This window comes from Pelodiscus sinensis, chromosome 10 (genome assembly GCF_052426305.1).
Source record: "Pelodiscus sinensis isolate ZL-2025 chromosome 10, ASM5242630v1, whole genome shotgun sequence".
Taxonomy (NCBI): Eukaryota; Metazoa; Chordata; order Testudines; family Trionychidae; genus Pelodiscus; species Pelodiscus sinensis.
In genome coordinates this window covers 56,687,693-56,703,791 of record NC_143061.1, presented here as the reverse complement: position 1 = coordinate 56,703,791, position 16,099 = coordinate 56,687,693, and positions in this window count along the sequence as shown.

Genomic DNA, 16,099 nt, shown 5'->3' with positions numbered 1-16,099 from the left:
CAGCCTAATATGCCATTAGCCTTCTTGGCTACATGGGCGCCCTGCTGACTCATCTCCAGCTTCTCATCCACTGGAATCCCCAGGTCCTTTGGCTAAGCAGACTATCCCTGCACTTCAGCCTATCTACCTCTCCCCCTAGCTTAGTGCCATCCACAAACTTGCTGAGGGTGCAATCCATCCCCTCAGCCAGGTCATTCATAAAGATATTGAACAAAACTGGTCCTAGAACAGATCCTTGGGGGCACTCTGCTAGAAACTGATGGCCAACCTGACATCGAGCCATTGATCACTACCCGTTGGGCCCAACAATCTAGCCAGCTTTCTATCCATCTTACCGTCCATTTATCCAATCCAGACTTCCTTAACTAGCTGGCAAGAATACTGTGGGAGACCATGTCAAAAGCTTTACTAAAGTCAACGTCTATCACATCCACCGACTTCCCCACGTCCACAGAGCCAGTTACCCCATCGCAGAAAGCTACCAGTTGGTTAGGCAGGACTTGCCCTTGGTGAGATCTTGTCGACTGCTCCTGATCACCTTCCTCGTTTCTGCATGTTTCACAATGGATTCCTTGAGGACCTGCTCCATGGTTTCATGGCCCGAGGTGAGACTGACCGGTCTGTGGTTCCCTGGATCGTCCTTCTTCCCTTTTTTAAAGATGGGCCCTACATTTGCCTTCTCCCAATTGTCTGGGACCTCCCGCGATCTCCACGAGTTTTCAAAGATGATGGCCAAAGGCTCAGCACTGACATTTGCCAACTCCCTCTGCATCCTCAGATGCCTTAGATCCAGCCCCATGGATTTGTGCATGTCCGGCTTCTCTGACTGGTCCTTAATCTGTTCTTTCTCCACTGAGGGCTGATGTTGTCCGTGAAGACAGAGGCAAAAAGAGCACCGAGTTCTTCAGTTTTTCCCACGTCATCATCACTAGGTTGCCTTCCCCATTCAGTCAGGGCCTCGCCCTTTCCCTGACCTGCTTGTTGCTAACATCCCTGTAAGAACCCTACTTGCTACCTTTCACACCCCTTGCTAACTCCAACGCAGTTGCACTGTGGGCTCGCTGATTGCACCCTGCAGGCTGGGGCAATGTTTCCCTAGTCCTCCCTTGTCACCTGTCCAAGTTTCCTCCTCTTGTCTGCTTCCTGCTTGTGACCACGCTCACTGCAGATTTATCTTAAGCCAGGCTGGTCGCCTGCTGTATTTGCTGTTCTCCCTGGGCATGAGGATGTCACTAGTGCTTTCCAGGTCCCCTTGTGCCAACCAGAAGTAGGGTGCCGGGAAGTAAAAAAGATGCACCATGCTCCATGATGCAAGCAGCAGCACAGGCTGAAAGACCATGTCCTCTGCTCCCATGTCGCCCTGTGCCTTCCGTTGGCGCCCCGGAGTGCTAGGTGCTGCACATTGGACGGGCAGCTGCCCGACTGCGGCGCGTCCGGTGGAAATACACAAAGGGTGGGGGGCGACGGGAGGGCGCCCAGCTCCCCTGAGAACTGAGGCACTGTGACAAGGGGGGGGGGCGCAGGCGCCTTGTCTCCCAGTGTATAACCAGCACCTCTGTCTCCATAGCCAGCATCCATAGACCCTCCTGTGCAGGGCATTGTGTCTGACAGTCAAATTCAATGCATCAGCCCCGCTTAGCAGAGCAGTGTGGCCCAATGGCCAGAGTCAATAAATTCAGCCCTCCGAGCTGGGCAAGAAAGCCTAGTTGCCACGGTTAATGGAGTCACCCCAGTCCGGGCCCTGCCTGGGTCATTCCCAGGAGCATGTGCCACGCGTAGCAGGAGGTGTCCGACCAAAACGTCTCCATATTCCACGTCACTGGCTCGGCCTCTGTCGACTCCCATGGCTGCTTCCGACCGCAGCTCCCACTGCTGCCTGCTGGGTGTCTGTGCTGCCCCGAGCTTCCGCACACCCTCCATGGGTAGCCTGGCCTCTGCCTGGGCGGGAGCTTTGGGCTTCGGCTGATCCTTAGCTGGGACGGCAGCATCCATCCTTCTCTGCGATGGATCCATCCTTCTCTGCGATGGATCCATCCTTCTCTGCGATGGATCCATCCTTCTCTGCGATGGATCCTTCCTTCTCTGCGATCTCCAGGGAAGGGCTACACTCGGCTGCAGGATGAGCATACAACGTGGTACACAAGAAATGGAATTATGGGAGCCGGAAACCCTCCTCAGAGAGCGCTCCAGATGTATTGTCAGGAATGAGCAAATCCGAGCAGTACGGCTCTTAGGGAAGAAAGACTCATCAGCACAGTCCAGCAACCCTGCGAGAGTAGCCTCGTGTTGCAAGCCAGGGGTGGGTTTCTTTTGAACATTTCATAGCATTCCTAATAGCTTTTTAGACAGGGTACCAAGCCCTGTGGCTAAGGGGGAAGTGGTAGATGTGGTATATCTTGACTTTAGGAAAGCATCTGATACGGTCTCTCACGATCTTCTCATTAACAAACTAGGGAAATGCAACCTAGATGGGGCTACTACTAGGTGTGGGCATGGGTGGGTTGGATAGCCATTCTCAGACAGCAGTTATCAATGGTTCACAGTCATGCTGCAAGGGAATAACAAATGGGTTGCTCCAGGGATCAGTTCTGGGACCAGTTCTGTTCTATATCTTCATCAATAATTTTGATAATGGTACAGAGAGTATGATTATTAAAGTGACGAGGAGTCCTGTCGCACCTTATAGACTTACAGATGTATCGGAGCATAAGTTTTCGTGGGCAAAGACCCACTTCGTCAGATGCATGGAGTGGAAATTTCCAGAGGCAGGTATAAATATGCAGGGCAGAATAAGGCTAGAGATAACGAGGTTAATTCAGTCAGGGAAGGTGAGGCCCACTTCTAGCAGCTAATCTGGAGGTGTGAACACCAAGAGAGGAGAAACTGCTTTTGTAGTTAACTAACCAGTCACAGTCTTTGCTTAATCCTAAATTGATGGTGTCGAATTTGCAGATAAATTGTAGCTCTGCAGTTTCTCTCTGAAGTCTGGTCTTGAAGTTTTGTTGCTGCAGGATGGCTCCCTTTAGATCTGCTACTGTGTGTCCAGGGAGATTGAAGTGTCTCCTACAGGTTTTTGTGTATTGCCATTCCTGAGATCTGATTTGTGTCTGTTTATTCTTTTACATAGGGACTGGCCAGTTTGGCTGACGTATGTAGCAGAGGGGCATTGTTGGCACGGGTGCATATATTACATTGGTAGTTGTGCAGGTGAATGAATGGTGTAGCTGAGCAGGTCCTGCGATAGCGTCACTGGTGTAGATATGTGGGCAGAGTTGGCACTGAGGTTTGTTGCAGGGATTGGTTCCTGAGTTAGTTACTGTGGTGCGGTGTGTAGTTGCTGGTGAGAATTTGCTTCAGGTTGGCAGGTTGGCAGTGGGCGGGGACTGGCCTGCCTCCCAAGGCCTGTGAGAGTGGGGGATCATTGTCCAGGATGGGTTGTAGATCACTGATGATGCATTGGCGAGGTTTTAGCTGGGGACTGTAGGTGATGGCCAGTGGTGTTCTGTTGGTTTATTTCTTGGGCTTGTCCCGTAGCAGGAGGCTTCTGGGTACACGTCTGGCTCTGTCAATCTGTCTCCTCACTTCCTCGGGCGGGTATCGTCGTTTCAAGAATGCTTGGTGAAGATCTTGTAGGTGTAGGTCCCTGTCTGAGGGGTTGGAGCAAATGTGGTTGTACCTCAGTGCTTGGCTGTAGACAATGGATCATGTGGTGTGTCTGGGATGGAAGCTGGAGGCATGAAGGTAGGCATAGCAGTCGGTAGGCTTACGGTACAGGGTGGTATTTATGTGACCGTCACTTATTTGCACTGTGGTGTCCAGGAAGTGGATCTCTTGTGTAGACTGGTCCAGGCTGAGGTTGATGGTGGGGTTGAAATCATGGTGAAATTCTTCCAGAGTCTCCTTCCCATGGGTCCAGATGATGAAGATGTCATCAGTGTAGCGAGGTAGAGAAGGGGTGTAAGTGGACGAGAGCTGAGGAAGCGTTGTTCCAGGTCAGCCATGAAAATGTTGGCGTATTGTGGGGCCATGTGGGTGCCCGTAGCGGTGCCACTGGTCTGGAGGTATATATTGTCACCGAATCTGAAATAGTTGTGTGGGGATAAAGTCACAGAGCTCGGCCATCAGTTGTGCTGTGGCATCGTCAGGGATACTGTTCCTGACAGCTTGTATTCCACCTGTGTGGGATCTTTGTATAGAGAGCCTCTTAGGAAGGAGTACGGCAGACAGGGATCTAGGGGTCATAGTGGACCACAAGCTGAATATGAGTCAACAGTGTGACACTTGCAGAAAAACACAAACATGTTTCTGGGATGCATTAGCAGGAGTGTCGTAAGCAAGACAGGAGAAGTCATTCTTCAGCTTTACTCTGCGCTCATTAGACTCAGCTGGAGTATTGTGCGCAGTTCTGGGTGCTACATTTCAGTAAAGTGGACAAACTGGAGAAAGTTCAGAGAAGAGAAAAAAAAATATTTTGATGAAAAGTCTAGAAAACATGATCTGTGAGGGAAGACTGAAAGAACTGGGCTTGTTTAGTCTGGAAGAGAGAAGACTGAGGGGACATGGCAGCAGTTTTCAGGTATCTAAAAGGGTGTCATAAGGAGGAGGGAGAAAACTTGTTCATCTTGGCCTCTGAGGATAGACCAAGAAGCAATGGGGTTAAACTGCAGCAAGGGAGGTTTAGGTTGGACATTAGGAAAAGGTTCCTGTCAGGGTGGTGAAACGCTGGAATACATTGCCTGGGGGGTTGTGGAATCCCCATCCCTGGAGAGATTTAAGAACCGGTTGGACAGACGCCTGCCAGGGATGGTCTAGACCAGGGGTCTCCAAACTTTTCAGCCCGAGGGCCGCATTAACTATCAAACAGCAGTTCGGGGGCCGACTACACACTTGAGGTCCAAATAAAAAACAATCAAAACATGGATGTTGTTTTTAATTATGTATTTAATATTATTTTATTCAGTTATTATTTAATAACACATTCATACACTACACATGAACACCTGTATTAGTGTGAATGGTGAAATTGTTTCCTGGATGCCAAAATAGCAGACATTTCTGGCTTTAGATTTGTTGTCCCTAACATCAACAGTGACCTGAGATTATCATCGGACAAGTTTGTTCTCAAATTGTTCTTCACGTATTTCATTCTTGAAAATGTTTGTTCACACAGGTATGTTGTTCCAAAGATTGAAAGGTACCTTGATGCAAAAGTTTTGACATTAGGAAAGTCTTTCTTGGGCAAAAACTGGTAAAAACCCACCAGTCCTATTTTGAACTTGTCCCTAAGGAAGTCATTTGCTTGCAACTCAATGACTTCCAGCTGCAGTTCATCTGGGCAACTGGCCACATCTGCTTCAAATGGGTTTTGAAACAATCTCACTTCTTCTGCCTTTGAATCCAAAAAGGTCTCCACGGGCCGGATGAGAGGGCCTCGCGGGCCGCATCCGGCCCCCGGGCCGTAGTTTGGAGACCCCTGGTCTAGACGGTGCTGGGTCCTGCCGGGAGGGCAGGGGGCTGGACTTGACCTCTCGAGGTCCCTTCCAGTCCTAGGGTTCTGTCCTTTGTCATTCCAGGTTCCCACGGAAGAGGTGGAGCCAAGCGGCCGTGGGGTGGAGGAGGGGCAAGTCGCGTGCTGAGCGTTAATGGGCAGCATGCGTGACTTCAGCCGGACAGCTCCACTGCCTTGGCTGCTCCTTCTCCCTGCTCGTCCTGGCAGGCCCTTCCGTCCTTGAGAATCGACCTACTGGGCTTTGCAGTCAGGGTCCCCAGGGATACAGGCAACGAATCCAGCCAAGCAATAATATTTCTTGCTAGGGAAGCCAGTCCCCAAGCAGCGGGGCTGCGTCCCTGGGGAAGGAAGGACCATTGGCACTAGATGCTCTTGGAGCAGAGGCTGCCGGAGCAGAGCTTTGTGCTCCAGGGGGAGAGTGGTGCAGGCAGGGCCCCGCGTGCGGCTGGACTCTCACCTCTGCCCAGACCACAGCCGGTCCGGGCGGAGTTCCTGGAAGTGCAAGGCTCTAGAGCCATTGCCCGCGTGAGCTAGCCCAGTCGCCCACCAAGGGCTCGGGCCGGGGAGGCTCTGTGAAGAGCCCTGTAGCAAGACTCTTTCCTGGTCTCAGGTCTTTGTGGCGGGCGAGGGGAGCCTCCCAACACATGCTCCCAGCAGGGGAGGCCAGGAAACCTTCTCCTGCGAGTCTGCCAGCGGCGTAGCCAGGGATGCCTTTGCTGGCCCTGAGCAGGGATTGTCCGTCAGGCATTACTGGATTTTCTAGCTGCAGGACCCGGGGGAGGGAAATGTGAGATTCTTCTGCTGTGGAAAAGCAGCGTTCCAGGCTGTGTGAGTCTCCGCGAGCATGAAATAGCTTTTACACGGTGCCCCTCTGTTCCCCGCGCCCCTGGCTGGGGGCAGGGGACACTGGCTAATGAGTTCCAGAACATCAGCTGGAAGTGGCCGGGGAGGGTAATTCACAGCGAACCCTGGAGGCGCGTCGGGAGCAGGATCCGGATGTGGCCGTTTGTTTATGTTGGATTTTGCTTTCTTCTCGTCTCCTTGTAACATTTGCTTCCCGGAGACGCTCCCTGCTTTTTAAAGGGACAGGCCCCGCTGGAGGCTCCCATCTGTTCACGCAGGGCAGGGCCTGCTGGCACCCACGGCCCTGCCCCACCAGCCGGCTCCAGTCAGACCTGGCCCAAGCACTGGGGGGCTGCGGACACGGCCCTTCCCGCCCTGCATCACCCGCCTCCAGCTGCTCCCTGCAGACGGCTGGCCTGGGGGTCGGCACGGGGCGCCTGGCGGCTGGCATGCCTGCTGAGCAGCGGGTCCTGCCTCCGCAGCTGAGTCCCGCCTGCCCCGGGCTCCCTGGCTCCTCAGCGCAGAGAGCTGCAAGGCCAGTCCCTGCCAGCTCCTTCTCCCAGGGAATGGGGCCTGGCCGGCGGCCCCATCTCAGCAGCAACCCCTGGCCTGCCTCTCGATCCGCCTCCTCCCGCGGCTCCCCCACTGCCCGTCCTCCCGAGTCCTTCCCTGCCCCGGGTCCCCCCCGTCTCCCCCCTGCCTCTCGATCCGCCTCCTCCTGCGGCTCCCCCACTGCCCGTCCTCCCGAGTCCTTCCCTGCCCCCTCGGGACCCCCCTTCCTCCCCCCTGCCTCTTGATCCGCCTCCTCCCGCAGCTCCCCCACTGCCTGTCCTCCTGAGTCCTTCCCTGCCCCCTCGGGTCCACCCCTTCCTCCCCCCCGCCTCTCGATCCGCCTCCTCCCACGGCTCCCACACTGCCTGTCCTCCTGAGTCCTTCCCTTCCCCCTCGGGTCCCCCCCCCCGCCTGCCCCCCCGCCTCCCCCCCGCCTCTCGATCCCCCTCCTCCCACGGCTCCCCCATTGCCCGTCCTCCCGAGTCCTTCCCTGCCCCCTCGGGTCCCCCCCGCCTGCCCCCCCCTGCCTCCCCCCCCCCCGCCTCTCGATCCGCCTCCTCCCACGGCTCCCCCACTGCCCATCCTCCCGAGTCCTTCCCTGCCCCCTCGGGTCCCCCCCGTCTCCCCCCCACCTCTCAATCCGCCTCCTCCCACGGCTCCCCCACTGCCCATCCTCCCGAGTCCTTCCCTGCCCCCTCGGGTCCCCCCCGTCTCCCTCCCACCGCCTGCCTCTCGATCCCCCTCCTCCCATGGCTCCCCCACTGCCCGTCCTCCCGAGTCCTTCCCTGCCCCCTCGGGTCCCCCCCCCCCCCCCCGTTTCGCCCCCCACCTGCCTCTCGATCCCCCTTCTCCCACGGCTCCCCCATTGCCCGTCCTCCCACGGCCTGGGCACTGCCCCCTCCATTCCACAGGCTTGTCCCTCTCCAGGTGTCCCCGGCTTCTTGGCCAGGTCTCGAGGCCTGCTCTCCGTGCTCAGCCCTCACCCAGCCTGTGCATGGCTGCTCCCTGGCTCGACTGGAACCGCCCGGCTGCTCTCTCTGCGCTGCGTCCGGGGACCCTGTCCCCCCCGAGCTCATTGTGCCCTCTGGCCCAGCACACAGCCTGCCTGCGGGGTGCAGAGGGAAGGGCTCTGTCCTGGGAGGCGGGCACTGGGCAGGCACTTGCCCTCCCGTGTCTGTGGCCTGGAGGGGCGGTGAGGCAGGGCCTGTCTTTGCCACACCTTGCGCGGGGGGACCCTGGCCGGGTTTCCAGCCGATGCTGGAAGGATGAACCCAGCAAGCAGCCAGGTCCAGGTAGCCAGCCCAGCTGAGTGTCCCCACGGGCGGGGGCGCTCTGACCCCACCCAGCCCCTGAGACGTGAGTGTGCCAGGGCTATTGCCAGGTGTCCCGGCCTTGCAGGCAGAGAATGGGCAGCTGGACCAGTGCCCGAGCAGCCTGCACCAGGAGCAGGCAGAGCCAGCCAGCAGCTGCAGGTGAGCCCGGGCCGGGCCGCTTGGCCCAGAGAGGGGGAGGAGAAGGGAGGCAGAGGAGCGCCGGGGCGAGGCAGGAAGACGCAAGCGTGCTCAGTGGTGTCCAAAGGAAGCCGTAGCCTCCGGCTCTCTCGGAAGGCACCTGCTGGGAGGAAGCTCTGCCCAAGAAACGCCTTCCTGCCCGGTCCGTGCCTGGGGAGCTGGTGCCCGGAAAGGGGACTCCTGGTTCCTGCTTAGCCAGGGAGAATCGCCGCCCTGCATGGGGCTCTGCTCCCAGCTGGAGCCGGGGTGCGCGGGATCCGTGTCCTGGTAGGGGCCAGCTCTCCCCACCCCGGCCTGCTGCCCCGGGGACTTCCCCAGAGAGCGGCTGTGGCGGTGCGCGGTGGCTGAGGGCCAGGGTCCGGGGGGTGGGCTCAGGCCTGAGGCAGGGGGCCTTAGCGATGGGCAGCCACGGGTCAGTGCCGTGTGACCGGGGGGAACGGCTCTTCGGGGGGCCAGGCGGCTGTGGGAAGGGGACAGGCTCACTCAGCCCTGAGGGGAAGCTCAAGGCAAGGGGCCCTGGTCCGGCACCGCCCAATGGCCAGGGCCACTCGGCCGACGTCGCTGTGCTAGGCCCAGGGCAAGGAGCTGGCGCGGGCCCATGCCCAGCGCCTGCTGAAGCTGGAGGCCCAGAGGCTGCGCCACAGGCCGAGTGGTCCCTGGAGAGCGCCCCATGCAGCAGGCCAGGCGCTAGGAGGGCCGGGTAGGGGTAAGAACGCCTGCAGCGTGGGGGAGGCCATGCCCTGGCTTCGGGGGGCACCCCGGGGCGCCAGGCGTGAATGAGCTGGCGCAGAGGCCTCCTTGGCCAAGGCTGGGGCTGGCGAGGTGAAGTGTCTGGTGCCAGGGGCGCTGCTCCCCGCGGGAGGGGACCGGGGAGGCTCTTTCTGCCTCTGTCTCCGCGCCTGCGCCCATAGGGAGATCCCTGGGCAGCCCATGGGGACGTGCTCTGGCGCCTCCTCCGAGTCACGGCCCTGTGCCGGGCTCGTGGACCGAGCAGCTGAACCAGGACGTGTGGCAGAGACAGCCCTGCCCCTCAGGGGCTCCGGGCAGGGCACTGACCCGAAGTGGTCAGGCTGCCCCCGCACCCAGCCTGCTCGCAGCACCAGCCTCCAGCAGGGACTGCAGCCTGCAAGCGGCCCGCCGTCTCCCCAGGTGCAGGCCGCTTGCCTGGCCGTGAGGCGAGAGGCTTCTGGGGCGCCTGCGTGGCGCAGCGGGGGAGCAGCGGGGAGGACAGCTGCTCCCTTGGCACCGGCCGGCTGCCAGCCACTGCTGCATAGCCGATTCGTTCAGGCCATCGGGCGCGAGGGGTCTGTGCTTAGGGCTCCCGGCGCTGCCGGGGTGCTGCTGGGGCACTGGGCTCCTGTGGTACCTCACTCGATCCTGCCCCTAGCCCTGCTCGTCTCTCCCTCCACCCGGGGCTGTGGGGGCCTCTGACGAGCCGGTGGGGGGCCAGGGCCTGCCAGTCAGCAGCCCCCCATTGCGTAGCAGGGCCTGTGGCCCGAGCCCCGTCCGTGCCACTAGTCGGCCCCCGTGTCCGCTGGCGAGGCGCAGGGAGACGCTCCGGCCCTTCGGTCCGCCAGGGGACAGGCCCCCGTGTCTGCTGACGAGGCGCAGGGAGACTGTCCGGCCCTTCGGCCCGCCAGGGGACAGGCCCCCGTGTCTGCTGACGAGGCGCAGGGAGACTGTCCGGCCCTTCGGCCCGCCAGGGGACAGGCCCCCGTGTCTGCTGACGAGGCGCAGGGAGACTGTCCGGCCCTTCGGCCCGCCAGGGGACAGGCCCCCGTGTCTGCTGACGAGGCGCAGGGAGACTGTCCGGCCCTTCGGCCCGCCAGGGGACAGGCCCCCGTGTCTGCTGACGAGGCGCAGGGAGACTGTCCAGCCCTTCGGCCCGCCAGGGGACAGGCCCTCGGGAACGGTGGCGGCCGGGATTAGCTCAGAGCCCAGGCGCCATGTGACACGCTGGCCCTGAGTGTGAACGGAACCTCCCACCCGCTCCCCAGCCGCAGGCGCCAAGCAAGCCCCCCAAGGAAGCAAACTCTGGTTTCCACAGCAACCGGGCCTCGTCCTGGGACCACGGGGGCCTTCCTGTCAGCATCTGACCCGCTTCCCGGCCTGGCGGGCAGCTCTCCCGGCCTGTGCTTTGTGTCAGTGCTGAGACCAGCGGGGGCACTTCAGGGCTTCGGATGGACCGTCCTGCATTTCGCCTGGCAGCGACACCGGATCCAGTCCCCCCCGGACGCAGGGAAATCTCCCCCCTCGCTGCCTGCGCCGTGGAGACTAGCTCTGCTCTCGCCGGCGTCCCCAGCGCCCCTCAGGGCCCCTGCTGTCAGCACCCACGCCAGGGACCCCGCCAGGCCCCTCCGCTGGCGTCACTGGAGTGCGGTGGGTTTACACTAGCCGAGCAGCTGGCCCTTGGACTCCGTTTGCACCAGCCAGGGCTCTTCCCCGTGCAGGCTGAGGTGCTGCCCTTCCAAAGGGATGTTTACAGAGTCGCTGGGAGCAGGACCAAGGCCCCAGCTCCGTGCAGCGGGTGGGAATCGCCAGGCCCTTTGGAGGGGAAGAGGGCGTGGGCGTGGATCTGGGCAGCCCTGCCATACCCTCCCATTCATGGCACAGCTGGGTCCCACGGAGGCCATGCTGGGATCCGCATAATCCCCTTGCTGTTGATTCTAGCTGAGTCCTGCTGTTGTTCCTGCTCGTCTCAGCCCTTACATAACATGTTCCTTGGCCTGCGCCCAGCACTCGTGTACCTTGCAGTCCTGCTGCCTTTGTGTGGAGCGGCACCAGGCGTCCCCCTGGCCCATGGCTGAGCTCTGGCTTTTCAAAGCGCTGGGACCGGGATGCTTTTGGGCCCCTGACAAATTGCTGTGGTTTGGTGAGGAGCCGGGCCGGCTGGCCAGGATTGTGTTGGCCACGTGCCACCCCATGCCAGGGAGCCCGGAGCAGTCACAGGCTGCCCTTCCCACGCTCCACCCGCCTCCTGGGGAGCGTTGTCCCGGGCCAGGGCTCTCCAGAGGGCGTCAATCAGAGTGCCATTGCCTGCCTGGTACTGGCAGCCGCTGGGGCTCCAGCCCATAGACTCGCCTGCTGTGGAGACGGGCTGGGCAGACCCTGGGCCAGCGGGAGGGGCCCAGGACGGTTGGCAGGGCTGGGTGTCCAGTGGAGCTCCGGCACGCACCGGCACGGGGGAGCAAACAGAGCCAGGCCCGGGAGAAGGGTCTGCATCTGCCGACGCATGTGATCACTTGCTCACAGCGAGCAAAGAGGCGTCTGCCTTAGGACAGCAGCTTCCAGCCCTGCTCCTCCCGGAGCGCCCGTGAGCTGTTCCAGTCTGACCCAGGGCCTCCGCCTGCATCCTCTCCAGGGCAGCCAGGCCTCCCTTTACCTCCCCTCCCCTCCCCTGTGCTCACAGAGGCCACGCTGCTTCTTGCTGCCTTCTTGTCTACCCCTTGGTTCCTCCCCCTTCCCCCAGGCCCGGTCATTGCAGGGCTGTGGATGCCTTTTGTGCTGGGCTCTGAAAAGGGACTTCTCGCAGTTTCCATCTTCCTTCTGCCAGAGCAGGACTGAGAGGCCCAGGGGCATCCTCGGTGACGGGGAGAGGGGCACCCCCGCAATGACGTTAGCTTCCCTGACCGTATCCCGAGACTTGCCGTGGCTGCCACTTTTCTCAAAGCCCCAGCTGCTGGAGTCAGGCGACTCAGCGAGAATCGTGGCTCTTTCTGGCGCTCCTGGGCACAGAGAAACACTTCAAAACGGGATCCCGGACGCTCAGAAACCAGCGTCAATACAATGAAAGAGAAGTTCTGGGTCCAACCTTGTGATTCTTCAGCCAATCGCAGGACGTCTCTGGGCCTTGTGTGTGAGTCTGCAACTTGGGACACTGGCGCTACACAGTGGGCCTGGCGCGTTCCCAGTGATACTTGACAGCTGTGAGCAAGGACAGACAGATCCCAGAGGAAAACGGAGACACCCCTCTGAGCTCTGTTGAATTGGATTGCCTGGGACAGGGCCTGATTCCGCAGAGGCTGGCCCAGATGCTTACCTCTGGGTGCTTTGGTAGTCTTGCCGCTATGCATGTAAACTGAACCCCTTTGCTGGACTGGGGCCGTCGTACTTTAGCAGGAGAGAGGGATGGACGGTCACTGTTTTGCATTAGTAAGCTCTAGACATCATCAATCATCAGCACTATTTGATTTATTGATTAAGAAAGAGAAACGGTCCCTGCTCACTCAGGCTCCTTGAGCCTGCACGGACGTTCCTGCAGGGTTGGGGCCTTCGCACAGGCACAGACTGGGAAGTCCAGCCGTCTTCTGATTCTATACGCATCCCCGTGCATCTGAAGTGAAGTGCTTTTAACCCACCAAAGCTGATGCCCAAGTTAATCGGGGCGTCTCGAAGGTGCCGCGGGACTCCTCGCTGGGTTTGCAGGTACAGGCTAATCTGGCTCCTCTCAGAGACTTCTCCGACAGGGGTCCGATTGAATAATCGGTTAGTGGTGCATTCAGCATGAGATTGCCATCGAAATTGAGGGCATATTTAGGCATCTTCCTAGTCAGCGTCACAGGGATCTTTAGCTCTGCTAGGGAGCTTTGTGCTGCTTCGCTGGGCTAACTGGAGCGTTCTTGATAAAACGATTTGCTGATGATAAATGTGGATTTTCTCCGTGGAGACAAAGAGGCCCTTGAGTCTAAAGCGTAACCTAAAACATAACATTGCTGAAAAGAATTTCCTGATAATATTTTTAGCACCTGAAAAAAACCCGGCACCACTTTTTCCTTCTTTGCCTGTGGGGGATTTTCAAAGAGAGGAAGAAATGTTATGCCCCGGGTGAGGGCTGGGTATTAACCTGTTGGGTGCCAGGCCCTAACAGCAACAGAGCATAGGCAATAAAGAATCCAGGCCCGGGAACAAGCAGGGTGGAAGTCCACTCCTAGGGAACTGAAAGCCACATGCTTCCCCTCTCCCTTCCCCTGCGGGAGGGGCCGGCCTGGCCTGGGAAGCCCTGGGGGAATTCCCCTTTGGAAGGGGACTCCCCCTCTGGCTGAGCCCGTTGGCCGGGCAGTTGTGGTTTTCACACCCCACTTTTCCAATCGGCCAGTCAGCGAGGGCGGGGGGCGAAGGACGTGAGCCGGAGCCCCCGTGCAGCCTCTGGACCCATAACGAGAGTGGGTCGGGGTGCACAGCAATCCCCCGGGGCAGCACTCTGCGTGCATGTGCACCAGGCCACCCCCAGAAGCAGGCAGTGGGCCCCACAGCCTGGGTCCTGCTCTTGGGTGCACACACGCCGCTGCCCTCGGCACCGTCTGGTGGCAGCCTCATAGGACGCGCCCAGGCCCGGGACCTGAGGGCCCTGGCTTTGGTGTGATGCTGTGTGAGCGAAGGCACCACCTCCCTGTCCGGCTAGCATGGAGGGCCTCTCCCGCGAGCTGTGCCCAGACCTAGCCCGGGGGCCCTTAGCCGGGAAGGGCTCTCTGCTCCTGGGCCTATGGGCCACAGGCCGCCATGCAAGTGGGCTCGGGGCTCGGAGCCCAGCCTGCCTGCCCTCCCACCCCGTGAGGCTGGAGCTCCAGCCCCAGCTTCCCGCTGCAGGGAGAGGGGAGCCTCGCAGGCGGGGTCCAGCTTGCAGGGGAAAGGAGCAGCTCCAGGAGCACCCCCCAGCTGCGGGAACAGCAGCACAGGAAACTGCTCACCTCGAGGCTTTCCCCACTGCTCCCATTGGCTGGAATCACAGCCAATGGGAGCAGCAGGGGGAGGTGCCTGGGCGTGGCAGGAACCACGGAGCCATGCAAGCAATCCCCATTATTTCCCTCATGCCCAGACCCCGCACCGCCACCCCCTCACACACAATCCTCCCACTGGGACCACGTAGCCCCCGCACCCTCCCCCTAGCCAGACCCCGCACCCCCTCACACACAATCCTCCTACTGGGACCACGTAGCCCCCGCACCCTCCCCCTAGCCAGACCCCCCACCCCCTCACACACAATCCTCCCACTGGGACCATGTAGCCCCCGCACCCTCCCCCTAGCCAGACCCCGCACCCCCTCACACACAATCCTCCTACTGGGACCACGTAGCCCCCGCACCCTCCCCCTAGCCAGACCCCCCCCCCACCCCCTCACACACAATCCTCCCACTGGGACCACGTAGCCCCCGCACCCTCCCCCTAGCCAGACCCCGCACCGCCACCCCCTCACACACAATCCTCCCTCTGAGACCACGTAGCCCCCACACCCTCCCCCTAGCCAGACCCCCCACCCCCTCACACACAATCCTCCCACTGGGACCACGTAGCCCCCGCACCCTCCCCCTAGCCAGACCCCCCACCCCCTCACACACAATCCTCCCACTGGGACCACGTAGCCCCCGCACCCTCCCCCTAGCCAGACCCCGCACCGCCACCCCCTCACACACAGTCCTCCCACTGGGACCACATAGCCCCCGCACCCTCCCCCTAGCCAGACCCCCCACCCCCTCACACACAATCCTCCCACTGGGACCACGTAGCCCCCGCACCCTCCCCCTAGCCAGACCCCGCACCGCCACCCCCTCACACACAATCCTCCCACTGGGACCACATAGCCCCCGCACCCTCCCCCTAGCCAGACCCCGCACCGCCACCCCCTCACACACAATCCTCCTACTGGGACCACGTAGCCCCCGCACCCTCCCCCTAGCCAGACCCCGCACCGCCACCCCCTCACACACAATCCTCCTACTGGGACCACGTAGCCCCCGCATCCTCCCCCTAGCCAGACCCCCCACCCCCTCACACACAATCCTCCCACTGGGACCACGTAGCCCCCGCACCCTCCCCCTAGCCAGACCCCGCACCGCCACCCCCTCACACACAATCCTCCTACTGGGACCACGTAGCCCCCGCATCCTCCCCCTAGCCAGGCCCCCCACCCCCTCACACACAATCCTCCCACTGGGACCACGTAGCCCCCGCACCCTCCCCCTAGCCAGAACCCCCACCCCCTCACACACAATCCTCCCACTGAGACCACGTAGCCCCCGCACCCACCCCCTAGCCAGACCCCCCACCCCCTCACACACAGTCCTCCCACTGGGACCACGTAGCCCCACCCCCTCCTGCACCCTCCCCCTAGCCAGACCTCCCCACCCCCATCCTCACACACACCCATTCTGTCCTCATGTGTGGCTGGCTGGTGGTGCGCATTAAGTGGGGTGGGCCAAGCCTCTAAGACCTGGCCCTGGGGCTCAAGAAGTGCTGTTCCTGGGTCGCCCAGCGCAGGACCAGTGGGGGGTGCTGCGTGAGCTGGGCTTCAGCTGCACTGGTGGCCAAGACCACCCTGCGTGCTGGGCAGGTGGGTAGCACCTTGGGCAGGAGGTGGCATGCCTGGTTGGGCCTCCTGCCCCTCCCATTCGTGGTCCTACATGAGAGCAGAGCACTGCAAGGGAGACGCTGGCCCTGCCCCTTTCTGGGCCTGGTGCCGCTGTGGCCACTGGCGCGTACAGCCCTTCTGTCCCTGGCCGGCCTCCCTTGGGGCAGGGCCTGCCCCACATGTGTGGGCAGCACCCCCTGTGGGGCCTGGCGTGATACAAACGCTGACACTGCGTGTGCCGGACAGGCCATTGCTGCTGCAGCCTTCCTCGTCTCCCTCCTCTGCTAGGCCTTTCGGCCTGTCCCCTGGCACTGGCCAGGCAGCCCTGAGCACGGGGTG